The following is a 27,585-nucleotide window of genomic DNA, read 5'->3' as shown; positions in this document are numbered from 1 at the left end:
TGTGAGAGGCTCCTGTCACTCTGAGACTGCAGCCTCATTGCCTACAGCTCACTGCCCTATTTGAACAAGACAGCTTGCATTCCTTTCTGGGCAATAAGCGGCACATACTTGGGGCCCCACTGATCCTTGGGGCCCATTACAGGTGTGTCCTTTGTAAATGTTTGTTCAATGGTGTAGGCTGTGCAAAGCCGTTTGGCTGTGCATTTACTATCTAAGCGTGCATTGTATCAAAGCGTGATAAAATTGCCACATAACAGCAGCGTTCTATCAGCGTTAATTTATCTTCAGCCGATATCGATTGTGAATTGACGTTTCTTCTCTTCTTGTCACCTATAGGTAATTACAATTGACTACAACCACCAACATATTCTGCTGCACTATATGTGTATATGCAAAGCTAATTCTTCTAGGTAATTACAATTGACTACAACCACCAACATATTCTGCTGCACTATATTAGTATATGCAAAGCTAATTTTTCTAGGTAATTACAATTGACTACAACCACCAACATATTCTGCTGCACTATATGTGTATATGCAAAGCTAAATCTTCTAGGTAATTACAATTGACTACAACCACCAACATATTCTGCTGCACTATATGTGTATATGCAAAGCTAATTCTGCTAGGTATGAATGATATAGACCCAGTTTAATGTTTGTGGAATGCATGGTTGTTTTTGTAAGGTCATTTACTGCTTGGCATTTGAGGGGGTGGGGTGTGGCTACAGATTTCAATTATTGGTTTCACTTGTAGTAGTCCTCTAGTTAAGTTCAATGGTGTAGGCTGTGCAAAGCCGTTTGGCTGTGCATTTACTATCTAAGCGTGCATTGTATCAAAGCGTGATAAAATTGCCACATAACAGCAGCGTTCTATCAGCGTTAATTTATCTTCAGCCGATATCGATTGTGAATTGACGTTTCTTCTCTTCTTGTCACCTATAGGTAATTACAATTGACTACAACCACCAACATATTCTGCTGCACTATATGTGTATATGCAAAGCTAATTCTTCTAGGTAATTACAATTGACTACAACCACCAACATATTCTGCTGCACTATATGTGTATATGCAAAGCTAATTCTTCTAGGTAATTACAATTGACTACAACCACCAACATATTCTGCTGCACTATATGTGTATATGCAAAGCTAATTCTGCTAGGTATGAATGATATAGACCCAGTTTAATGTTTGTGGAATGCATGGTTGTTTTTGTAAGGTCATTTACTGCTTGGCATTTGAGGGGGTGGGGTGTGGCTACAGATTTCAATTATTGGTTTCACTTGTAGTAGTCCTCTAGTTAAGTTCAATGGTGTAGGCTGTGCAAAGCCGTTTGGCTGTGCATTTACTATCTAAGCGTGCATTGTATCAAAGCGTGATAAAATTGCCACATAGCAGCGTTCTATCAGCGTTCAATCGAAGTGAAAAAGAAGGAAAACAGGACACCAATCTAACAAAACAAAGAAAACTGAAGAACTACAGGTAATAACAAATGTGAGTCACTTCTCAGATCACTCACCTCCTGATTGTTCCATCTGATTAAATAGCACGGAACTACCTTACTTGGACAATTCAAAAACCATCCATTTCACCTACAAATGCTTGTATCTGTATTATTGTAATTTTGTTTTTTAAGCACAGCTGCACCAATGCAATTTTACCTGCAAACACTTAAAACATCTAACATAATTTCCATCGCTTCTTAAACCTCTCACAATCCTTTCATTTCTTACACTCCAGATACATTTCTGCACCCACTTTATCTATGCTTTTGACTCATTTCATACGAAATCTACACCCCTTGAGCCTACACTGCTTTTCTCACCTGCATTTCTGCAATTCTTCTGCTCGGATTCCCTTACACTCTCCTCTCCTACTTCCACTTTCCCTCAACCTATTTACCTACTTAACACTATGTCAAGGCTTTCTTATACTCCCCACATCACTCAGTGTCTACCTAATAATGTATCTTTATCCTTCCCCCCTAGTCTCCTACACCTCCTCCTCTCTCCCCTCATTTGTCTCCCCTCCATCCCTCTGTTTCCTTCCCCCTCCAATCCTGTTACCCCACTTTCATTCACCTCTGCCCCATGGTCCTGCTACCCCACAACTCAGCCCTGCTCCTTCTCTCCCTTCCCTGTCACCTCCCCACACCCCTATCCACATCACACTGACCTCCCTCCCTGCCCACCTCCTGCAGTTTCCCCTCCTAGCTCAGGCACCCGCACCATTACCACTCTCTCATCATCCCTGCCCTCAAAGTTAATCTCACCTCATCGCTACAGCAACCCTGATAATCTCATTCACATCTCTCCCACAAACTCATACCCCCTATCCTGTGCCCTCTGGAATGCCAGATCTGTTTGTAACAAACTGGTCCCCACTCATGACCTTTTCATTTCCAACTCCCTACACATACTAGCCATTACTGAAACTTGGATTACGCCCTCTGACACTACTTCTCCTGCTGCTCTCTGTGCTGGGGACCTCACATTCACACACACACCCCGACCTGGGGGTCGCCATGGGGGTGGTGTTGGGGTCCTTTTACCTACTAGTTACTCCTACCAACTCATACCACCAGAACCATCCCTTACATTCTCTACATTTAAGGTCCATACTATATGCTTCTTCCAACCAGTACATCTTAGAGTAGCTGTCATTTACCGCCCCCTTGGCACTGCTTCCAAATTTATCGACAACTTTGCTTCCTGGCTTCCTCACTTCCTCTCTTCTGACATTCCCTCCATTATCCTAGGTGATTTCAACATCCCTATTGACATCCCCACACAATCCCATGCCTCTAAACTCCTTAACCTCACCTCTTCACTTGGTCTCTCCCAGTGGACCTCCTCACCCTCCCATGTGAATGGGAGCTCACTGGATCTAGTCTTCACTCACCACTGTGATATTTCTGATTTTTCCAACTCCCCATTTCCCCTCTCTGACCACCACTTGCTCTCCTTTAACCTATCTCTCTCGACTTCCCCATCTCTACCTCCTAAGGCTACCATCACTAAGCGTAACATTGAAGCTATTGACACCACATTCCTTTCCTCCTTGTTTGACTCACTTCTCTCTCCTATTCTCTCTCTCTCATGCCCTGAACAAGCCACTTCCACATACAATGCATCCCTTACTTCTGCTCTTGACTCTGTTGCTCCACCAACCACTATTCACCCTCGCAAATTAACACCTCAACCCTGGCACACCAAATGCACCAGATATCTGCAAAAATGCTCGCGTACTGCTGAGCGACACTGGAGGAAATCACGCTCTAAGGCAGACTTTCTCCATTTCAAACTCAAACTCTCATCCTTCAGTGCTGCCCTTTCTCTTGCTAAACAGTCATACTTCAAGAACCTCATCTCCTCTCAGTCTTCCAACCCCCGGCGCCTCTTTACCACTCTCAACTCACTCCTCTGCCCACCTCCACCTCGTCTCCCTTCCTCACTCTCTGCTCTTGACTTTGCCACTTACTTCACATCCAAAATTGACTCCATACGTCAGGACATCACATCACACCAGACCATCAGTAACCAGCCTTCTCCCATCCCTTACCAACCCTCCCCATCCCTCGCACGAACTCTGACATCTTTCTCCAATGCATCTGGAGAGGAAGTCACAGCCCTCATTCGTTCCTGTCCCCTCACCACCTCCCTACTTGACCCTATCCCCTCCCGCCTCCTCCGCTACCTCTCTCCTTTTGCTTGTTCCCATCTTTCCCACCTTCTCATTCTCTCCCTCTCATCAGGCACTGTCCCCTCTGCCTTCAAGCATGCACTCATCTCTCCTATTCTTAAAAAATCTACCCTTGTGTGAGGATACCGGGTTCCAAATCACTCAGTCATGGTGGTAGATGAAAAAACCAACAGTGGTTTATTGAGCAGAATGGGTTATAAACAGCTCAGCACACTTTTGTGATCCAATTCTACACGACAATCCCACCTGAAACTCCTGACAGAACATTACTTCTTAGCCAGTCTCTCTCTCCTTATCACAAGGGTGCTCAAAGTTCCATTGAGCCAGTTTTCCAATTAGGGATTCCTTGGTATCCACTGTAATGATTACAATTTTGTTTCCATGACACAGTCCTTGCAGGACTCCCTTCTTGATGTCTTTGTAATATTGTGCTGCTGCCTTCAAACCTGCTGTAATATCTTACATCCATGCTTGTAACTTGAGTTATCCCTCTGCTTGCCACCAAATGTGAGGATACTGGGTTCCAAATCACTCAGTCATGGTGGTAGATGAAAAACCAACAGTGGTTTATTGAACAGAATGGGTTATAAACAGCTCAGCACACTTCTGTGATCCAATTCTACACGACAATCCCTCCTGGAACTCCTGACAGAACATTACTTCTTAGCCAGTCTCCTGCCACTCTCTCTCTCAATCGCCCCTGTTTGCTATTATCAAAACCTTTGTCTTTCCTACAATAAGGCGACACCCCCAGAACAGTTTCAGAGCAAACCTACTTTCACATGTCCAGGCATGTCCCCTAGGCCACAATAGATGTTAACTAAATTAACCTTACTTTATTAATCTGATTGTGTGGCCTGGAATCCATTGTGTGGGGAAGAATGAGAGTGTTGTATTGCCTGACATCTGATACTGGCTGTATCTACCCAACAGCAAACACACAGGTTATCTGAGCAGTCACATGGGGGAAACATTATTTTACAAACTATAACACAATAACCAATACATTCATATATATACATCGAAAACATAACTGTACCCTTGTAACAATAGCATCATACAATATAATACAATATTGCCTAACATATAACTAATAACATATTGGCAATTGGTGAAGTCCATGTGTAGGAACAGGGCTAGGAAAGTAACCATGTGTCTTTTACCACTGTGCGACACAACGTGCCGGCTGTGTCATCATGTGTCATCACACCTTGATCCAAACACTCTCTCCAACTACCGACCCATCCCTCTCCTCCCTTTTGCCTCCAAACTCCTTGAGCGTATTGTCTACAACCGCCTTACTTCCTTTCTTTCCTCACACTCACTGCTTGGCACATTCCAGTCTGGCTTCCATCCTCTCCACTCCACTGAAACTGCCCTTACAAAAGTATGCAATGACCTCCATGCTGCTAAATCTAAGGGACATTACTCTCTACTCATTCTACTGGATCTCTCTGCTGCTTTTGACACTGTGGACCATCCTTTCCTACTGCAAATCCTTCACTCCATTGGTCTGCATGACACTACCCTTTCTTGGCTGTCCTCCTACCTTTCTGACCGTTCATTCTCTGTCTCCTCTTATGACTCTACCTCCCCCTCACTTCCACTAACTGTAGGGGTACCAAAAGGTTCTGTCCTTGGTCCTCTACTCTTCTCTCTCTACACATCCTCACTAGGTAAGCTCATTAGTTCTTTTGGTTTCCAATATCATCTCTATGCTGATGACACTCAAATCTATCTTTCCTCTCCAGACCTCTCCCCTGCTCTCCTCACTCGTATCTCCAACTGTCTCTCTGCTACCTCTTCCTGGATGTCCCAGCGCTTTCTTAAACTTAACATGTCTAAGACCGAGCTGATCATCTTCCCTCCCTCCCGCATAACCTCACCTCCTACAATCTCATTATCTATTGATGGCACTACTATCTCCTCTAGCCCCCAAGTGCGCTGTCTTGGAGTAATCCTTGACTCCTCCCTCTCATTCAAACCACACATTCAGCACCTCTCACAAACCTGCCGTTTTCATCTAAAAAAATATTTCCAGGATCAGACCCTTTCTGACCCAGGATGATACTAAGACTCTTATCCACTCACTGGTCATCTCCAGACTGAACTACTGTAATCTCCTCCTAACTGGCATTCCTGACAAATACCTCTCTCCACTCCAATCTATACTTAATGCTGCTGCCTGGCTCATCTTCCTCACCAAATGCACTACATCCACCTCTCCTCTCTTACAAGACCTTCACTGGCTCCCCTTCCCTTTCGGAATCCATTTCAAGCTTCTCACACTTGCTTACAAAGCCCTCACCCACTCCTCTCCCATCTACATCTCTGACCTTATCTCCCTTTACACTCCCACCTGTCCTCTTCGCTCTGCTAATGCACGTCGACTCTCCTGCCTACGGATTACTTCCTCCCACTCCTACCTCCAAGATTTTTCATGTGCTGCACCACTTCTCTGGAATTCCCTATCTCTCCCTCTCAGACTCTCCACCTCTCTACAAAACTTCAAACAGGCTCACTTCTTCATACAAACTCAGCCAAATCTCATCCTAAACCTCTGTTCCACTCTCTCTATGTACCGCATCTGTCTCACCCCTGTCTGTCTACCCTCCCCTTTAGAATTTAAGCTCTCACGAGCAGGGCTCTCTTCCCTCATGTGCTTATCCTTTTCTTACTTTAATAATATTCAACTGCACCAAATCCAGCAGTCTACTGCCACCTAATACTTATTCCAGTGTCATCTGCTGATGTAGCTATGTATATTTACCCTGTACTTGTCCTATATTGTCAACTGTAAGTTGCGGTTTTCCTGCTTGATTATTTGTTTATGTACTCTGTAATTGGGCACTGCAGAACCCTTGTGGCGCCATATAAAGGATAATAATAATAATAATAATAAATGATTACCGCTTTAAAAGTATGGGCATTCCTTACAAATTTCTTTATTAAGATAAGTGGAAAATTAATCCTATACCATTAGTTAGGAAAATTATTGTAGAACTCTATGCCACTATCAGAGAAATCAATGTATTTATAACAGTACAATTAATATATACAGTAACTGACTTTTAACTTTGGTAAATATCCTTGTCAGCACACATTGAACTGAATGATAGTCACTCGGTGTTTGTGCAGTAAAACAGCTTTTGGGCTGCACACTAAAAGTACATTATGGACGTTGATTTAGCACAACTTGGTCTTATAGCTGGAAGCTCTGCCTATTAATTGCACATTGGATGGGCAGTGCCATGGGGGAAGGAGATTCTTTCTCTGAGACTGCCAACTCTGTCTCCTGCTCACTATCTGATCATACTCACTGAGGGATAGAGCCAAGAGTTGGGGTTGGAGCCAAATACCAGGAGCCATATCAGAGGCTTGCGCTAACTGTGGGTGGCAGTGCAGTAGTGGATTTACTGGGATTTACATATACCATGGAATTATTATGGCAGTGGGTATTACAAAAAGTGTAAAGCTACTGCAAATGTTTTCCTGAATATTGTTTATGGAACCTTTGTACAAGTCATTAAGACTTTACAAGGCCAACAAGGCAATGGCATAATAGCTGTACTATAACTAACATAGAAGCAGGAGTTGTATCTGCTATGGCGTGGCAGCTTTGAGTACTTCCTCTCATTGTAATATACCCAGTCTATATGTGTGTTTATATGCCCACTTCAATGCTACACTCTGAAATGCTTTTTGAAATGTAGGTAAGTGTGGCCTAAGAAGGGCATATCCAAAGCCCTTTTCCTCAAATAGGGATACTACATTAAGTGTTAATGTTTAGTGTTTCAAATGGCATGATGAGAGAAAGATACATTGTAATAACCCAAATCCATGCAACAGTGTTAGAGAATTCCATGGTAATCTTATAAGATACAATGTTGGACATCTGAGTTTTACAAATGTAGTTTGGCTTATTTCTCAGGCACCTTAATTATATGGCTTTAAATTTATAGTTGTCCATAATACTACCCTAAACAGACAATATTAGACATAGATGGACCCCACATTTACTTGATGTGTCAAAAAGATAAAGTGCTGTATGCCTTTGCAGGAGTTAAAATGGGGCTAAATCTGATCTGAAGTAGCTGGTTCTTTTTAGAATTCCCTATAGAAGGGGAAAAACAGTAGCTATTCGCAGAGACCACCCCACAGGCTTCTTCCAGGAAAAAATCCAATAAATATAATGTTCTCTTAGAAAAATACCAGTCTCAATATTTCAAAAAAGTGATACACTTATTAAGCTATCGAAACTGGATATGCTCAGCATCCAGCCGGTACTGTAGCTACAGTACAGTACATTTGGTACAAGCATCTCCTACTGGAAGTGTTTTTTATATATCTGTTGCCTAATAAAACTTTTATTCTCTATGGAGCACCCCCTTTCTCTTTGTCTTTCTACAGTCAGTAAGCCTACTTAGATGTAACAACGCTGTCTACACCCAACACATTGTATGCATTTGTCAACACAGCTTTGGGTATATAAGCATTCATATGCCATATATAGAAGTAGCAAATTATTATATAATCTATTGTCATTTTATAATTAATGAGTGGTTCAAACCAAGTCACTATAGAATTTTATTTTCTGTACTTTTAGCTAGATTAAGGTACTAACCAGATAAATTATATCAATGGGTATATTTTACATACACTCTAGCATAGTGATTGGTAGGAAGTGAAGTGTCTGGTTTGAAGTGAAGTGAATTGATTTTAGGATCTCATAAGGACCTGGCTATAGGAGCAGATCAGCATGATAATATGTTTACAAATGCTGAAGTTTAATTCTGGTGTAAAAAGTTTAAATTGGAGGATTCATACATTTCTAGTGCATGGAGCATTTACCTAGGGCCTGTAAAAAAAATGGACTTGTCCTGTTTGCATAACTTTTGGCTTTCATGGTTTACTTCACTTTCTCTATCTCAAGTATGTAAAATAGCAAATCAAATAAGAGATTCCTGGGAGACATGAAGGCAAATTTGAAATGCAATAAGTATACAGTATAAAACCACACCGACAAGGTAAACAGAGATAAGATGACAGCGGCAAATGAACACAGAGGCATTACATAGGGATGACTTTTCTTTAACTATATTATTATCTGTAAATGACAGGGATAGTTTAGACTTTGCTAAAGAGATAAAATGTATAGCAATTCCAAAACAAGCAGAAAATATCAGTTTTAAATCTTTTCTTGCAGAAGTTTAAAATAGGGAAGATAATTACATGGTTTCAAAGATTATAGTGCTTACACTACTAACCACATAAAGTTGTGCATTAGGTAATTGTCTTACTTTGCAAGGTTATTGTACTCTCTGTAGACAACCAATGTATAACAATACAAATGATTACTTCTCTAATGCATATTCTGGTCTGCCACACTTACACAAAAAAACAAATAAACTGTTTTTATCAAACATGATAAAGTACAGTTTTGCAATAAATAAATAATTAAAGAAATCTTTGTCTTCCTGACATCTGTTGTTCCATGATAACAGTCCCAGCAGGTTAATCTATGTCCAAATACCCCCCCACCCCTCTTGTTTCTACACTTAAAAAACACACCAAAAACATGATTTTCAGAAATATATTTTGATTTAAGCAGGTCCAATACATGTATATAGAGATATCAAAAAGATAACCATATGTCATGCACAAATAGTACCCATAGAGTACATGCAGGATATATAAAGAAAAAAGTATGACGGTAATCCTACAGCATTCTTCTTTTCACTGTTTAAACAATATGATCAAAAGACCGTATTGTTCTGGGGAGATAATACTAATCAACAATGAATAATCTCTCTTGAAACACAACTATTATGATAATCTTATTAGAAACTAACATTGCAGTTTTCCTTTTGCATCCACAGTTCTAATACCCATGGCAGAATGTAAAAGAAAATGTGATATCTGTTATTAAACAGATACAGTATGCTCCTACCTCAGTACATTGGTGATAGCTCAGATGTGCCCCCAATGTACTTTGTCTTCAAGTTAAGCTTCAGCCACCACCCTATAAGAAATGACAAAGAATAATATGTCAAAAGCTGAAATATTGTCCTGATAACACATCTAATGGTTCTACTGTAGTAAGCATCATCATCCATCACTTTAATTAATCTTCAGCACTATAAAAGTAATTAGGAGATAGAAAAGTTGTGAGTCACTGTGTGTATGTATATATATATATATATATATATATATATATTTCTTATCAGTATATATATATATATTTCTTATCAATATATATCTATATATATACAGTATATATATATATATATATATATATATATTTATTTATTTATTATAAGTATATATATATATATATATATATAGAGAGAGAGAGAGAGAGAGAGAGAGAGAGAGAGGTGAAAATAAATAGGTGGCACTCAGATGGTCTTCGATACGAAATCAAAGGTATTGTCAAAAATACAAGTTATGTAGCCCCGCGGACTACATAACTTGTATTTTTGACAATACACTTTATTTCGTATCGAAGACCATCTGAGTGCCACCTACTTTTTTTCATCTATCCTACCTATATGGAAGGCACCAGTGGTAGATATTTAGTGAGTGGAGTGCCAGACCAAATGACTATATATATATATATATATATAAAATCTTCACAGGTTGGACTACACACTTATGACTGACAGACCTGTTTGTCAGGGTCTGTCAGTCATAAGTGTATAATCCAACCTGTGAAGATTCTCCCTTTTTAGCTCACACCTTACTAAGGTGAGGGAGGATCTAATATACCACAATCACATTCTGGATAATTATTTTAATTCATACATTTTATTTTTGTACAATTTTATATTTTGTATGAAAACTTGTGTTAATAAATCGCAAATTGGTACTAATTGGCCTCAGGCCTCTCTTGGGTGACTTTTTGGTGAGGGGATATCCTTTCTAGGACCTCAGAAAAAACAGCAATCATTCTCCGATCTGCAGCCTATACCCGTGTGGGCTTTCCTGGAAGAATTTATGTAAATAATTTTCAACTAATATAGCGCACTTGGGAATTATATATATATATATATATATATATATATATATATATAGAGGTATTTTCAGAAGCTGAAATCTGTGGTGCTAATTATTAAAGTGAATACATCTGTTGTAAAATACTGTACATACATCAATTTTACCTATAAATATTGTTTTAATGTATTACCATGTGCCTTTTTCTCCCCTGAGGCTTTTCTTCTCCCTGTGCTAAGCCTATTTTGAAATGTTTTGGGATGGTCATTTGCATTACAGTACATTAATATAGTTAAAAACACATTTTATGCAGTAACCACACACATTATACCTAAGGTGAAGTCTTAATAATTATGCATACTTTCTATAAAGGAAACTAGGGATACTGTATCAGAATGCAACAGATGCTAAATAAATTCTATCCAAAGGATTCCCTTTAGATCGAATAGCATTATCATTACTGCTCTAATATGCAATATGGAATATGAAGGGTCTACATGGGAATGCACTGGTAGGGTCCATTTGTAGGGGTGAGGCCAGTCTCCACAGAGGTTTGGATAACCATAAGAGAGTGCATGGTAGGTGCGTCTTTATAAATATATTCCATGCATGATAATTTACCAGATTAATGCACTGTAGAAAATATACCCTAGTCCTGTAGTATAAGCATACCTCCCAACTTCTTTAGACTGAAAAGTGGAACCTAGGACTCCGGAGGTGCGACCGTGTCCGAAAAGGGGGTGGGACCTTAGGAGAAGGGTGTAGTCTCACTGCACTACTCCCATTTTCATCATTTTGGGGTGTGCCCAACATTCCTTGATCAGCTGGGCAGCCCCCTGATCACCTCGCTGCACTGTTACATGCCATGCGCAATTCTGTTTCACTATTCAGTTATTTTGTTGAAATCAGTAAACCTTGAAATTAAGTACAGTAGTTTATCCGTGCCAGTGTTTCTTCAAAGAATATGAAAACTACTGAGGTTACTAGAGTCTATACTAATCACATATATACATTTGTCACATATGGGAAATCTAAGAAATACAAATACAGTAGAATAATGCAATACTCTTAAACATCTGTTTTAAAATACATATGTAAATTTTGACCATACATATTGTTTTAATTTGTTATCATGTGACTTTTTCTTCCCCTTCATCGCTGAGGCATTTCTCCACCCTGTGCTTAGCTTATTTTGACCCTTTTTAGGATGGTTGCATTACATCAGTATTGGTAAACACACATTTTATGCCGTAACCACATAAATTATACTGTGAATTTTTGGAAACATCACTAGTTGGCTTATTCCTACTAACATGGCAATCTACTCAAAATGGGCAAGACTTTTTTTATTACAATTGGAAGGTAGTTAAATAAAAGCATATTTTTGCTATTCTAAACAGCCATTAAATCCTTCATGGTTCATTGTTTATCATTAATCCACCTTTCCCAGACACCAAAAAGCCATATTCTATACATAGATTGTCATAATAAAATCTGCATTTGAAAATATAATGTATTTTTTTTCTACAAGTTTGAAATAAACATATTTTAAAGTGCTGGAATAAAATTATAGTTCAATACTGTAAGTCAAAGCATTTTAAAAGTAGACAACAAATTAATTCACTAAATAAGGAAACCGCTGATATTAGTGATAGCAGGAGAAGGAAGAAATTAGAACGTTTCAACCTCTGGAATTGTGTGTGTGTGTGTGTGTGTGTGTGTGTGTGTGTGTGTGTGTGTATGTGTGTGTGTTTGTGTGTGTGTACTGTATGTGTTCAAGTTATGTTTAGACATCAAACATGTAAAACAATAGGAAAGAAGAATTTTATACACAGCATGATACCGTATATTAATGGACCAGCCATGTGCACCAGTAAGTTGCATATAAAATCATAAAAAGCAGGCAGAAACATAAAAATGGTAATACAAAAGTCTAATGCATGATTGACCTGCAATTCTGTTTCACTATTCAGTTCTTTTTTTGAAATCAGTAAACCTTGAAACAAAGTAGTTTATCCATGTCAGTGTTTCTTAAAAGAATATGAAGACTAAAGTTACCGAAGTCCATACTAATTACATATATACATCTATTACATACAGTATGGGAAATCTAAGAAATACAAATACAGTAGAATAATGCAATACTGTTAAAAATCTGTTTTAAAATAAATATCTTAATTTTGACCATACATATTGTTTTAATTTGTTATCGTGTGCCTTTTTCTTCCCCTTCATCACTGAGGCTTTTCTCCACCCTGTGCTGAGCCTATTTTGGCACTTTTTGAGATGGCCACATTACATCAATATCATTTAAAACACATTTTATGCAGTAACCACACAAATTATACTGTGAATTTTTGGAAACATCACTAGTTGGTTTATTCCTACTAACATGGCAAATAAGATCTAGTCAAAATGGGCAAGACTTTTTTTACATTTTAATTGGAAGATAGTTAAATAAATGCAAATGTGCATATTGTTGCTTTTCTAAACAGCCATTAAATACTTTGGGGTTCATTGTTTAGCATTAATCCACGTTTCCCAGACACTGAAAAGCCATATTCTAAACATAGATTGTCACAATAAAATCTGCATTTGAAAACATGATGTATTTTGTTTTCTACAAGATTGAAATAAACACATTTTAAAGTGTAAGAATAAAATCATAGTTCAATAAGGCAAAGCAAAGTAGACAACAAATTAATTCACCAAATAAGGAAACCTCTGAGATTATTGATACCAGGAGATGAAAGAAATTAGAATGTTCCAACCTCCGGAATTGTGTGTGTGTGTGTATGTGTTCAAGTTATGTTTCAACATCAAACATGTAAAACAATAGGAAAGAAGAATTTTATACACAGCATGATACTGTATATGATGCAGATATATGCACCAGTAAATTGCATATAAAATCATAACAGGCAGGCAGAAACATTAAAATGGTAATACAAAAGTCTAATGCATGATTGACCTGCAATTCTGTTTCACTATTCAGTTCTTTTGTTGAAATCAGTAAACCTTGAAACTAAGTAGTTTATCTGTGTCTGCGGTTCTTCAAAGAATATGAAAACTAAAGCTACAGAAGTCTATACTAATTACACATATATACATCTGTTAAATAGGGTGAAAAATGTATTGTTGCTGCTATCATAACAGATAAATTATATTGCCAAAGTAAGTATACTGGGCAGATAGATAGATAGATAGATAGATAGATAGATAGATAGATAGATAGATAGATAGATAGATAGATAGATAGATAGATAGATAGATATTCTTGCAGTGGAGACCAGCACTCGACCCTAATATGTCTGGTAAATGCCTGGGTGTATCACACACCCCACACACTATACGGACAAGGGTGGCACTCACGGGACTGGTCAGTGAATAATAAATGGACACAGGAGACAGGCCTGTTTGCTGACCAGTCCCGTGAGTGCCACCCTTGTTCGTGTAGTATATATATATATATATATGTGCATACAATGTGGCTCATTGCTACCAGGTACCAGGACCCAGTTTTCCACACCATGCGGTGTGGAGGTTAAAATACACTTCAGATTACACTGTCAGATGGATCATATAGTCTGTCTATTAACCTGCCTTTATGGACTAGTTTACGTCAGATTGACGACATGTACTTTAAGTGAGAGGATGGCAAACCGCTGTACCTCAATTAGTAAAGCCATACGTCATAAAGCCTCAGATAAAATGGTGGTTATATACTTTGTACATTTTGGATATCAGATTCCAGTACTCAAATGTCGTATCATTGACAGGTTGCTGATTCCACCTAGAAAGGGCAATCGTGACCTGATACTCAAGCACTTAGAGGCTCTATGGATTCATAAGTTGGATATAGTGGCCCCAAGGGGTCTGAATGGCCAAAATTCCCTGAATACAGTATGTTTATGTGTGTGTACATTGGAAAATGGGGTGTGGTTACTCAAATGGGTGTTTGTTCTTAAGACACCCCCATTTTCATAGATGTAGGGGACAAGCCAAGCACTCATGGAGATGGTGGTCAGCCTCAAAGCTCTCCCTGCAGTGTGAACAAATGCTGTGTGCATGTAAGGGGATTGGTAAGTGATCCCGGCAGATGGGATGCTGGCAGGCAGAATACCCACACTGGCATCCCGATGGTCACGATCCCAACAGGGGTGAGGTAAGTATTCTACAGCCCCTATCCCCCTAACCTTCCCTTACCATAGTCTTACCCTAACCTCCCCCTTAGTGCCTAAATCTAACCGCCCCCTATCCGCAACCTAACCCTCCCCCTTAGTGCCTAAACCTAATCCCCCCTTCCGGTGGTGCCTAACCCTAGCCCCTTCTCCACACTGCCTAACCCCACCCTCTCCACGACCTCGACCCCACCCCCCTCCACCCCGCAGCCCAAGCATAACCACCCCGGGTAGTGCACAAACCTAACCCACCCCTCCCATACACAGCCAAACCTTCCCAGCTATACTTACCTACAGAATCCCGTCTGTATTCCAGCATCAGGATTCTGACCTGGTCAGGACTCCAACGTCGGTGTTCTGATGGGTGTCAGGATTCCGGCACCAGTATTTCAACTGCTGGGAATCCGAAATCTGGGATCTTGAACTTATGTAAGTTATGATCTGTACCTTTCAATTGCCACATGTACCCCACAGGAAAATAATAAAATGCTTAGGGTTCTCATGAAAGAAAACACATTAGTGTTTTTTTTTATGTATTTTACACATTAAAGAAAATAGTTTATCAATTGTATTCTGTGAGCAACCTAGGAATGGGTATTCAACAATATACTGGACAAAAAACACAACATCCAACAGGCAGACTAGCCAATTGGGAAACATAAGGTGAATAAAGTGAGGTGAAAAGAAAACTAAGATTGTTTTAATACACTGAATTAGGAATGCATTTATTAAATGAACCTGGGCACAAGACTTGGCAAAAAGGACACATTTTTTAATTATCAAGAATGATGTTCTCTATTTAAACATTTCCTTTTTCTTTTCTTAACATGAACTGTATTAAGAGTGTTGATAGGGCAAAAACTATTTTGGATGCTGCAATATTGTAGGAGATCACGGTATCAGTGATATTATACAGTGATCAGTGTATTTTATAGTGAAGGAAGGCTTATTATTATTGTTTACAGAGATAGATGTGAAGTATAGAATCAGTCATATAGTATACTTTAAGAATATCTGGGCGTTTGGACATACACAGGGGCAGATTTAGGGGTGAGGTCGCCTCTAGGCACAACAGTAATGGACCCTCTCCCATTATAATTTTACTATTTTCATTGATTGGTTATAACCCTTCATTTGATGATAGCCAATTTAATAGAATAATAAAAAATACACAAACTATGACTTTTTTTATTTTTAATTATGTGTGCATATTTACTAAGTAGGACAGTTTACAGGGGCAGTATGTGCACGTCCTACCCATTGACACTACATTCAAGATGGCATATGGTCAGTACAGTGGAAATATTTTGCAGTTACTGGTACATTTTGGGTTGACGGTACCAACACAAGCACCCAAATGCCAAACCCAAACAAGTGCCGCCCCTAGGCACGTGCCTAATGGAAAATTCCACACTGGACATACACATATTACTTTGCAGATTTGAACAATATGGATATATAGATTCATACACTGTTAGTAATATCACAGTAGCACAAATGTCAGCATGCTCAGTGTTTTTGCCTTTATGAAATCCCATTTCCCATTAGGTGATATTCCTAACTTTGTGAGAGGAGCATCAGCTGTCAGTAATGGAGAAAAAGAGTCCTTAAACACTTGTGTTGATTGGGCTGTGAAATAAAAATTAGCTTATATTCCATACCAATCCAGTAAAGGACCTCTTTCATTAGATCAGAGTTCCAGACTAGAATTGAAACATCTAGGGATGTTGAGTGAGGTACAATTAGACAGGTGTGACCTGGAACATGGGTTTAATTGTTGTTAATGCAGTTACATCACCCTCAAGGCACTTCTTCGATTTTTTTCTCATCTTAATACTGTATGTACACATATACAATCTAAGAGGTCTATTTTCTAAGCCTTGGATGGAAATAAAGTGGACGGAAACAAAGTCCCAGCCAATCAGCACCTAACTGCCATGTTACAGGCTATGTCTTAAAATGGCAGGAGCTGGTTGGCTGGTACTTTATCTGCATCCACTGTATCTCTGTCCATAGCTTATTAAATAGACCCCTAAATCCCTCACTGCCAAATTCAGTGATAATACTTAATGTTAGGAGATTACCAAATTATTTATTTAATTAAATATTTTAAGAATCATAGGGGGAGTTGTACTAAGCAGTAATAAGAATGGAGAAGTGAGCCAATGGAGAAGTTGCCCATGGCAACCAATCAGTATTGAAAACATTTATAATTTGCATACTATCAAATTATACAGAGCAGCTGATTGGTTGCCATGGGCAATTTCTCCACTGTCTCACCTCTCCACTGTTTTAGCTGATTAGTACATCTTCCCCATAAGGGGGTATCTATCAAAGTTTGGAGAGAGATAAAATTATGAGAGATGTGACAGTTAGGAGCTTGTGAGCTTCTGTCAGTTTTTAAACACAGCCTGTAAAATGTAAGATATATAGATCGATGGATTGTCTGTTGATATCAACATTTAATATAGAAGTTTAAAAATGAATTCATATAAAATGCATAAAATTACAAAATAATTCATATTAAATACACTTTAGACATGTACAAACTTCAAGTCACCACATGTGTTATGCATACCACATCTCGCCTGTTCCTATTGTTCACATAGGATCCTGTAAATTATACATGTGGACGATGATAAATTTCTTAGGACTGACGGCACAGTCACAGGAACGGTAAATCTCACAGTCAGGAGCGAGTGCTGACATTTTCACACGCCACTGGAGCTGCCAGGAAAAGGATAAAATTACCAAAACCACCTGCTGGCGGTGATGCTGGGCAGTCAGGAGCGATAGCTGACATCTGGTCCGGACTGAAGGACCTGCCAACGATTACTGACATGTCGTCTACTGTCACTGCATATGATTTTGTCACGATTGAAAGAATGGTGGAGGATTATACGAGTGACAGCATCCAGGTAGGCATGTCAGACAGTCCGTATGTATACTGGCAGGAAAGAGAGGCAATTTGGATGCCTTTGCACAAACTGGCTTTATTTTACCTAAGTTGCCCCCCCCCCCCCTCCAGTGTGTACTCCGAAAGAGTGTTTAGAGCAGCCGGTAACGTTGTCAGCAATCGGCATAGGAGGTTACTTCCACAAAATGTGGAGAAGATGATGTTCATCAAAATGAATTATAAATTCCTCCGGGAAGACCTTTACCAGCAATTGCCTCCAGAAAGAACACAGGGACCTGTGATGGTAGATTCCAGTGGGTAAGAATTAATATTCTGTGAGGAGGAGGATGTACACACTGAAAGGGGTGAGGAATTGGAGGATGAGGATGAGGTCGACATTTTGCCTCTGTAGAGCCAGTTTGTGCAAGGAGAGATTGATTGCTTCCTTTTTGGTGGGGGCCCAAACAAACCAGTCATTTCAGCCACAGTCGTGTGGCAGACCCTGTTGCTGAAATGATTGGTTTGTTTAAGTGTGCATGTCCTGTTTATACAACATAAGGGTGGGTGGGAGGGCCCAAGGACAATTCCATCTTGCACCTCTTTTTCTTCTTTGCATCATGTGCTGTTTGAGGACTAGTTTTTTAAATTGCCATCCTGTCTGACACAACTCCAGGGGTACTGCCGTATAAGTCCAGGGGTACTGCCATATAAGTCCAGTCCAGTGGTGCTGTCTTGTGCTGCATCAGTCCAGTGGTCGTGTTTTGTGCTGCCATAAGTCCAGTGGTGGTATCCTGTGCTGTATATTATTTACTCCAAATAAAAGGGTTATATACATTACTTATATTATTATCCAAATAATTTTTTACAGGGTTTGCCCTGTGTGGTGTACGCTCGCCTGTGCTGCATATTATTATAATTGCTCCAAATAAAAGGGTTATTATTATCCTAATTAATTTTACAGGCTTTGCTGTGTGTGTGTGTGTGTGTGTGTGTGTGTGTGTGTGTGTGTGTGTGTGTGGTTTAGGGGTATGCTCTCCTGTGCCACCAATATTGTGCGTGTATTACATCTGGGCAAATTCCAGCACGTCCCATGTTGTATGTGCCACACACTTGTGTCACTTAGCTTAGTCATACAGCTACCTCATTGCACCTATTTTTATTCTTTGCATAATGTGCTGTTTGGGGCCTAGTTTTTTTAAGTGCCATCCTGACTGCAACTGCAGTGCCACTCCTAGATAAGCCAGGTGTTTGTGCTGCACACTTGTGTCGCTTAGCTTAGTCATACAGCTACCTCATTGCACCTCTTTTTCTTCTTTAGATGATGTGCTGTTTGGGGCCTAGTTTTTTTTAAGTGCCATCCTGTCTGCCATTGCAGTGCCACTCCTAGATGGGCCAGGTATTTGTGCCGCACACTTGTGTCACTTAGCTTAGCCATCCAGCTACCTAATTGCTCCTCTTTTTTCTTTGCATCATGTACTGTTTGGGGCCTATTTTTTAAACCTGCCATCCTGTATGCCACTGCAGTGTCACTCCTTGATGGGCCAGGTGTTTGTGCCGCACACTTGTGTCGCTTAGCTTAGTCAACCAGCCACCTTGGTGCAACCGTTTGGCCTAAAAACAATATTGTGAGGTGTTCAGTGTTCAGAATATAATGGAAATGAGTGAAAATGAATGTTATTGAGGTTAATAATACCATAGGATCAAAATTAGCCCCAAATTATGTGATTTTAGCTGTTTTTATGGTTTTTTTTTTAAATCATCCAGATCCAAAACCAAAACACGAAAGGGTGGTTTTGGCAAAACCAATCCAGATCCAAAACTCGAGAATGGGACTAGAACCAAAACCAAGGCACAAAAAGTGCCAACCACACATCTCTAGTATACGTAATTGTAACACGACCGACTGCGAGTTGTTTTCTATTCAATTGCATATTTAGCCGCTGTCGTTTTCAACAGGATTTAATACAGCTTTTTTTTCTCACAGCCCCATAGCAGGTAAAAATGTAGGGAAATATCTTTTTTAAGATAAAAATGTCAGGACATACTTCAGAACCTTTCGGACACCCACCTTAATGAGTAGTTAGGCACTAACCAGCTTTTAGTTAGCTTAATTTGGGCAATAATTACTGTACATGTCATTTTTTGGATGATATTTTGAAAAGTGCTGAACAATGGGTTAAAAGATGTGTGACAGGTAAATGGGGTTGTTGTATGGATGGAACAGGTGTTTTTAAGATTGCAGGTGGGAGTTGCAGGTGTTTTTTTACAAATGTTTAAAGTTTGCTTTAAATGACATAAAAATAACTACTTACAGGCATTTTATGCACCCAAATTAACACAGAGCATTTATTTTACACTTAACTTTACATTTAATACAGCTACAGTGTATTAACAGCCAGAATTACTGTACAAATACTTTTTCCAATTGAATTGCGTGGGAATCGGGAGTGTGTATAGCTGCTCTAAGTGAAAATTAGGTGCAAACTGAATTTACGCTAGAGATGAGCGGGTTTGGTTTTACTTGGTTTTACTCAGATTTACTTGGTTGCCAAAATGGCATCTTATTGGCTCACGGATGTCACGTGTTTTGGATAGCCAATAATAAAAATCCAGATAAAACCGAACTGGCGGTAGTTCTGGCATTACATTCGAACCCGCTCATCTCTAATTTGCGCCTAAATGCTTGATAGGGAGATTAAAAAAAAGTTTATATCTTCTGATATCAACAACAGAGTAAATAAAATGTAACATATAAAAATCTATGACATGAGTTTTGTACAATAAATAAGCATCTAAGCATATATAGTGCATGGGAACATACTATTGCTTATACCAGAACACTGACCAAGTTTAACAGGAATCTCTGATAGCACAATGTCAAGCAACTTAGAATGCTAATTGTGTGTTGCTATGGAGACTTCCTTATTTTAACAATCCAGCATAATCTAGATATAGGCCTTCAGCTATTGTACAGTTTAGAATGTATTTCATGGATTTTCTCAAACACTAATTTTGGCAACTTTGCTAAAAATATCAATTTGCCTTCTGGGCAAAAATGAGATAATAAAAAAAAAATTTCTCCATAAAATATATTCAATGAGAATAGCTAAATGTAAAATGATTTTGTGGCATATGTTTAATTTTTTTCTTATGTAAGTCCATGTTTAACTATGTATATTAATGGTTTTCAGCAATTATTATATTCTGCTAAATGCTGCTTTAAAACCTTATTAAATCAGTATAATGTTTTTGGTGTCAACTATGTGAATATATATTTATACCATTTATACATACACAGAAACATAATAACACTATTATAGGATAAATATAATGCTACTGTGTTGACAAATGTTTGAACCTTTTCCAGTAAACAATTATAATAATATTTATGGTATAAATTATGCATGATATCAACTAAATCCTCACAAATGGACAAGAAATGTCTAACATCACTGGAGAAAGCCCTCAAGTAGAAACCATCACATAAGAACAAGATAGACCAGATCCAGGTCTCCCTTTACATATCGCTAATAGTGCAAGATGGCAGGTAAGGTTTATAGAGCAAAATTGTGTGCAGTGCTGTTAGCGGTTTATAAAATGCCTAGAAGAGATGTTAATGTATTTCCAACAGTTCCATTGATCAAACACAGGTTGCACCATCAGACATTAGAGCAACCCTATGGTTGCTCAGAATGTCCATTGGATAATGGTGGTCATTCCGAGTTGATCGCTAACTGCAGTTGTTCACAGCACAGCAATCAGGCTAAAAAACGGCTGTTCTGCGCATGCGACGCAATGCGCACACGCATCGTACGAGCACAATGAACGATGTAGTTTTGCACAGGGTCTAGCAAGGCATTTCTGTCGCACTGGTGGCCACAGTGTGATTGACATGAAGTGGGCATTTCTGGGTGTCAACTGACCATTTTCAGGGAGTATTCAGAAAAATGCAGGCATGCCAGGAAAACCGCAGGCGTGGCTGGGCGAATTCTGGGCGGGTTTGTAACGTCAAAACAGGAACTGAATAGTCTGAAGTGATCGCAAGCGCTGAGTAGGTTTTGAGCTACTCTGAAACTGCACAAAAAAACTTTGTAGCCGCTCTGCGATCCTTTCGTTCGCACTTCTGCTAAGCTAAAATACACTCCCAGTGGGCGGCGGCATAGTGTTTGAACGGCTGCTAAAAACTGCTAGCGAGCGATTAACTCGGAATGACCACCTATGGCTGTCAATTATAGTGGAACTGCATCTTTTGATGCAGTCCTTGGCAAAAACACACCCACCCCCATTGGCCAACCCCCCAGTCACCACACATAAACTATAAAACTGTAGTAATATGTGACTCCCAACAATTACCTGATATAGTGCTAGGATTCATACCTTTACATCTCTGCAGATCTGAAGGCTCAAACTTAGAAAGAAGATACAGTATCTATCTATCTATCTATCTATCTATCTATCTATCTATCTATCTATCTATCTATCTGTCTGTCTGTCTGTCTGTCTGTCTGTCTGTCTGTCTGTCTGTGTGTGTGTGTGTGTGTGTGTGTGTGTGTGTGTGTGTGTGTCCCAGGCCCTCCATAGCCTTAATCTGGCCCTGGCAGCTCAAAAGAAGTTGATCAATGTCAATGACCGCGAGTTGTCACTGTTCTGACATCTTCCATGGCAGCTTATGGCTACAAGCATCACACATTTTCCTTTGCAGTCCATGTGCACACATCACTGAAATGTAATTGCCTTAATGTTATTTCCAATATCTACCAAACATAACACCCCAGGAAGTTACAGTGTGGTAGATTTTGCTTCATGATTAGGCAATTTTAATGGAAAAGCAAAAACCTATTACTTTGCTACAATGTAACTAAATATAACACTTAAGCTACGGCCACACATAGTGCCCAAGCGGGTCCCATTCAGTGGGACCCACTTGGCCTCAAGGAGACTGCACATGGGTGCCTACATGCAAGCGCCCACACCTGTGCAGCAGTCCCACTGCCACCCGCTCCAACTGAAGCATTTGTTTTCAATGAGAATGTGCCGCACTGTGTTCCATTAAAATCCCTGTGTCACTGGCCGGATCCTGTTCTGCGAAATCCTGCAGAACAGGATCCGTGTGCACACAGAACCCCCCTCCTGGCCAAGCGGGGCCCGTTCAGCGAGACGTGCTTGGCCACTATGTGTGGCCTTAGCCTTAGAGGGTAACCCCATTGGCACTTTGCTTATGGTAATATTTTCTGATTTTTTTTTAATTGTAATTCAAGGCAGATTATGTTAGCTGAATATAATATACTGTATGGCATCCACATTTTTCTACTTGTGACTTTCTATACCACACAATTCCTACCGCCACCCCACTTCTGCAATGTGTTTTACTGAACCTTACAAAATCTTTTATTTACTTTTTACTTTTACAAATGGTCTTTAAAGTCTATATCTTAGACCTGCACTATATTTGATCCTGGATGTCAGTCATTGTATTGAACAGATACAGTACATAAACTGAGCTCTTTACATAAGCACTGAAGAATATAAAATAATCATTGTGGTAAGAGTGTTCTAGGTGGGGAGGTATTTAACTTAGCACCTTTGGAATGTTCCTGGCACATGCCTCTTTCCATGAGGAGGGAATTATTTGGAACATTTTAGGCAATGTGCATTCTGTATGACAATTTAAAGTGATAATTAGTTTTAAAGCAAAACTTTGCTTTGCCTTATAACTAATTGCTTTTTTTAAATCTAGCTCTTACTGTAGTTCACTATAATCACTCCAGGGGCCAGGAAACCGAAGGCTAGTATATTTGGGCCAAGGTATCAGTAGTTGACTTAACAATTAGGGCCTGATTCAGAGAAGCACACAATTCACACACAATGCTGACGTTGACGTAGTTAAGAGACTATTTGGAACTGTGCATGTGAGAAAATTTCAGAAAACCCTTACGGCTCATGCGTTGCAGAGTGTAGACACAAGGTTTCTGTCACGAATGGAACAGATGGTATCAGAAATGGCGCGGCAAAGTGATGGGTGTTCCTGGGTGGTGACTGGTAGGTGGCTAGAAGTGAAAGCAAAAAAAGCCTGTATCATAGGGCTGCTGCAAGTAAGATGGAGAAAGTGCACCTACCATAGGGCTGGTGCAAGTCAGATGGAGAAACTGCCCTTGCCATAGGGCTGGTGCAAGGCAGATGGAGAAACTGCACCTGCCATAGGGCTGGTGCAAGTCAGATGGAGAAACTGCACTGCCATAGGGCTGGTGCAAGTCAGGTGGAGAAACTGCACTACCACAGGGCCGGTGCATGTCAGATGGAGAAACTGCACCTGTCATAGGGCCGGTGCAAGTCAGATGGAGAAACTCAATCTGCCATAGGGCCGATACAAGTCAGATGGAGAAACTGCACCTGCCATAGTGCCGGTGCAAGTCAGATGGAGAAACTGCACCTGCCATAGTGCCGGTGCAAGTCAGATGGAGAAACTGCACCAGCCATAGGGCTGCTGCAAGTCAGATGCAGAAACTGCACCAGCCATAGGGCTGCTGCAAGTCAGATGGAGAAACTGCACCTGCTGTAAGGCTGCTGCAAGTCAGATGGAGAAACTGCACTTTCCACGAGACTGCTGCAAGTCAGATGGAGAAACTGCACCTGCCATAGGGCTGCTGCAAGTCAGAATGAGAAACTGTACCTGCCACAGGTCTGCTGCAAGTCAGATGGAGAAACTGCTCCTGCCATAGGGCTGCTGAAAGTCAGATGGAAAAACTGCACCTGCCATAGGGCTGCTGCAAGTCAGAATGAGAAACTGCACCTGCCATAGGGCCAGTGGAAGTCAGATGGAGAAACTGCACCTGCCACAGGGCTGCTGCAAGTCATATGGAGAAACTGAATCTGCCATAAGGCTGCTGCAAGTCAGATGGAGAAACTGCACCTGCCATAGGGCTGCTACAAATCAGATGGAGGAGCTGCTCCTGTCATAGGGTTGCTGCAAGTCAGATGGAGAAACTACTCCTACCATGGGGTTGCTGCAAGTCTGATGGAGAAACTGCACCTGCCATAGGGCTGCTGCAAGTCAGATGGAGAAACTGCTGGGGCTGGTGCAAGTGTCGATAGTGTGAAAGATGGTGTGCCGATGGTGGCATGTAAATAATCACCAATAGTATTACAGCATGTAGAGAAGCAGAAAGTTGGCATGTCAGTCCTTGCACAATTGGATGCAGGCTACTACACCAGGGGACACCAGCACTGTATATTATCGCATCCACGATTCCGATGATTTACACAAGAGTGGACGTAGCAGCACCCACCTCTGAATCAGCCTTTACTGTTCCACTTACTGTTGCCCTATTTAAGTTGCCCTACATTTCACTATGTTATTTTTTTGTATTTTATACACATAAACATTTCTAAAACTGAGTAGAAATTTGCCAATAGGTTGTATTTTCAAGTTTTTGCATATGCGTTTTTGAGATTAGGAGTAAGACAAGTAGAGTCTTTTCAAATAAGTTATTACTTTACATGCATGCAGATAGCATTACAAGATTTATTACGTGAATTATCATAAATGTTTCCGAAATCTTTGTCTTGTAATGATTAACATGTAGTAATAGAAATACTGCATGCAATTTTAAAACCTGCCATATTTCTAATAGATAATATCCATTTTGGTATATTATTAAAATTAATATTAAACATCAAGAACATTTATCTTCCCTGACTTCCATCACTGGTTCTGTTTGTTAATGTTTTATAGCTCACAGGCATCAATAACTACTCATATGAGACAGACAACATGATGGCTAGTTATTCCGTACAAGAGCACATTTATGTAAATATGTGAAATGTGACCACATGATTTACTGATACTATAAAGTCCTGTCATAGTGATGCATGTGAATAGAGACAGGAATTTCCTAGCACCATCCTCATTTGCTAAAGAGTCTCTTTCTGTATTTCTAATATATATTATCTCAGCTTTTCAGATCAATGAAATGATGTCACATTCTTTTATAGTTGTTATTATGGACTAAATAATGATTAGCAAGAGTAGAAAGTACACACTAAGAATTATTAAGTCATTTTATTCAAAGTAGAAAAGTGTGAATTTCAATTTTATATGGAAAGCAACTGACTGTCATACGAGGGTGGTTCAATAAGTAAGGTAACAAGACCTCTCACGTGTGTAAGGTTCTCTGTTTCATTCTAATTTCCCATCAGGCCAGAGCAGATAGACAACTGCATCTCCTCACAGACATAGACATTAGACTGCACCTTATATCAGTCATACTGTCCCAACATCAGTTGTAAGATGGTGGGGCTGATGGAAACATGGTCAAACATTGAGATACATGGTGTGATCAGATTTCTGATCTAAAGGGCACATCAACAGCTAAAATTCATCACAAAATGTTTGAGGTGTACGGTGGTAACATCATATCATGGAAACAGGTTTGGGTTTAGTGTGTGCTTGCAGGGGATTAGATGTGTGCCTGCATACTACATAGAACTACTTAGTTGTAATAGTTTTGAATTGACAATAACAACCAGCTTCATATACTGTAGTTAAAATTACCATTCTTCCTATGCCGGAGCAAACAGATCCATGAGTTACTGTATGGGTCTGACTGTGTTGTATGGGGTTGACAGTTCAAGCCATATGTATGGCAAGTTCAGTATTCTCTGTTTTAAATAAAGGAGGGAATTAACTGAATAACAATGGGCACCCAAATCTATTACTGATAGCTCAAATGTAATCGTTCAAATCCCTTGAGTTGAGTATTCTAAACACAAGTGCAAATGTGCTATAAATGTGTGTGTGTGTGTGTGTGTGTGTGTGTGTGTGTGTGTGATATCTAGATAGATAAATAGATATAAGGACTGAACACCCCCGCATCCTTCTTCCTCCCTGAAAATTCTGCACTTGCTTTAGGTCCTAGAAGCTAGGAACTGGATTATGTTACTGTGTTGGACCTGGTTGCCTTAAATGACAGGGCTGATAGCCAAGCCTGTTCCTGGTTATCGTTATCACTGCTGAATTATGACTTTTTCTGTTTGTGGCTGAGAACTGTTTTCAGCCAGTGCACTGGATAAGGATGGTTGAAAAACACACATAAACAAAAAAAGTGTTGTACTAGGTTCAAAATAATACACTATAAGTATCAAATAAAAGTCCATATAATTTCATAATTCACAAATTCTTGTGAACATATTAGTGCACAGAAAACCTTAAAAATGATCCCACTGTGAGGATCATCAAAAGGACTGTACCCAAAAGTGCATATTGCCAGTGAGGCCTGGATCACAAAGGTCAGATCTTTAGAGCCCTCACCAATATGAGTGTCAAATCTATGCACACACCGGGACACCAACACATTACTTTTGATGGTTGACCCTTCATCCACAAGTACCATAATACCAGCCACAAGGTAAAAATAAGAATTTACTTACCGATAATTCTATTTCTCGGAGTCCGTAGTGGATGCTGGGGTTCCTGAAAGGACCATGGGGAATAGCGGCTCCGCAGGAGACAGGGCACAAAAAAGTAAAGCTTTACTAGGTCAGGTGGTGTGCACTGGCTCCTCCCCCTATGACCCTCCTCCAGACTCCAGTTAGGTACTGTGCCCGGACGAGCATACACAATAAGGGAGGCATTTTGAATCCCGGGTAAGACTCATACCAGCCACACCAATCACACCGTACAACTTGTGATCTAAACCCAGTTAACAGTATGACAACAGAAAGGGCCTCTTAAAGATGGCTCCTTAACAATAACCCGAATTAGTTAACAATAACTATGTACAAGTATTGCAGATAATCCGCACTTGGGA

The 27,585-nt window shown here is 39.8% G+C and overlaps 1 protein-coding gene across 1 annotated transcript in view; it reads right to left on the bottom strand.

Annotated features, from left to right (window-relative positions):
• SGCZ (sarcoglycan zeta) overlaps positions 1–27,585 on the bottom strand; it is a 1,577,608-nt gene that overhangs the window by 1,044,492 nt on the left and 505,531 nt on the right. Inside the window, exon 3 of the mRNA XM_063920867.1 lies at positions 9,660–9,731. The gene's annotated coding sequence lies outside the window, so the exon portion shown is untranslated. The remainder of the gene's footprint in view (positions 1–9,659; positions 9,732–27,585) is intronic.

Source organism: Pseudophryne corroboree, chromosome 1 (assembly GCF_028390025.1).
Source record: "Pseudophryne corroboree isolate aPseCor3 chromosome 1, aPseCor3.hap2, whole genome shotgun sequence".
NCBI classification, from domain to species: domain Eukaryota; kingdom Metazoa; phylum Chordata; class Amphibia; order Anura; family Myobatrachidae; genus Pseudophryne; species Pseudophryne corroboree.
This window is presented reverse-complemented; position numbering and strand designations above follow the sequence as displayed.